At 25.4% G+C, this 1,565-nt stretch overlaps 1 non-coding gene across 1 annotated transcript; it reads left to right on the top strand.

The window, feature by feature from the left end:
* Positions 1–107, top strand: LOC141519813 (U6 spliceosomal RNA). Its single transcript, XR_012477448.1, has one exon. It is a non-coding gene; the product is annotated as a U6 spliceosomal RNA (small nuclear RNA).
* Positions 108–1,565: the final 1,458 nt, after the last annotated feature.

The following is a 1,565-nucleotide window of genomic DNA, read 5'->3' as shown; positions in this document are numbered from 1 at the left end:
GTGCTCTCTTTGGAAGCACATATAATAAAATTAGAACAATACAGAGAAGATTAGCATGGCCCCTGCGCAAGGATGATACACAAATTCATGAAGCATTCCACAAAAAACAAGGGTAACAGTTCTGTTCTCAGACAAAACAAAAGCTATATATATATTATATCTATCTATCTTTCTATCTATCTATCTATCTATCTATCTATCTATCTATCTATGTAGATAGATATAGATATACATATATATCTGTATATAATGCATATAGATATAAATGTATATATACATATAGATATAGATAGATAGATATCTGTATATAATACATATAGATATATAGATATAGATATAAATAAATGTATATACATAAATGAAAACAGCGAATTACAAAATGTTACCAGAGAAAATGTAGAAATATTAATACTAAACAGATATGCATCATGTCATATAACATCTAAATTCTCAGAAAAGAAGTGAAGTGAGTTACAAGAAGAAATAGACAACAATGCTATAGTAGTGGGTGGATTTCAACTTCCCACTCTCAAAACTAGAAAAATCTAATTACAAAATAAAGTAAAAAAGAAATTAAGGTGGTGAATAGAATTTTTAAATAGTTGAATATGATTGAAATTTTGAGAAAATTCAATGAGGATAGAATGGACTAAATTTTTTTTGAACAATAAATGGCACCTATACAAAATTTACCATAAATTATGGCATAGAATTTTTTACAATCAAATGGAGAAAGGCATAAATTGTATTCAACCCAATAATTAAAGAACAATTAATTCCAATATTATACAAAATATTGGGGAAAATAGGTAAAGAAAGAATTTTACCAAATTTCTTCTATGACACAAATATGGTGCTGATATCTAAACCAGGAAGAGTCAAAATAGAGAAAGAAAAAATTTAACCAATTTCTATAATGAATATTGATGTTCTGTTTATATTAGATATAAAGATATATACATATATAATTTTTGCTAATATAGATAAATCCAATTAGCAAAGAGATTATAGGATATTTTCATGCAGATCTTATAATATGAATAAGTGGGTTTCATACCAGTAATACAATACTTGTTCAATATTAGGAAAACTCTCAGTATAATAAACTATATTAATAACAAAGCTAGTAGAAATCACATAATTATTTCAATAGATGCAGAAAAAACTTTAGTTAAAACAAGATTCATTACTATGAAAAGCACTAGAGACTACAGGATAAAATGAAACTTTTCCTTGAAGTAAGAAGCAGTATCTAAGACCGTCAGTAAGTATTATATATAATGGGAATAACCTAGAAAATTTTCCAATATTATGAAACAAGAATGCCCCCTAATTATTATGCAATATTGTATTAAATTGTTAATTTTAATAATAGAAGAAAATGAAATTAAAGGCAATAAAGAAAGAAAATTATTATTCTTTGAAGATGAAAATATCAAAGAATCAACTAAAAACTACTTGAAACAGTTCACAATTGTAAAAAAGTTGCAGAATTTAAATAAACTCACATAACTTATCCACATTTCTATATATTATGAACAAAGCCCAATACCAAAGGATAGGAA

The sequence above is a fragment of the Macrotis lagotis genome, chromosome 3 (assembly GCF_037893015.1).
Source record: "Macrotis lagotis isolate mMagLag1 chromosome 3, bilby.v1.9.chrom.fasta, whole genome shotgun sequence".
Taxonomy (NCBI): domain Eukaryota; kingdom Metazoa; phylum Chordata; class Mammalia; order Peramelemorphia; family Peramelidae; genus Macrotis; species Macrotis lagotis.
This window is presented reverse-complemented; position numbering and strand designations above follow the sequence as displayed.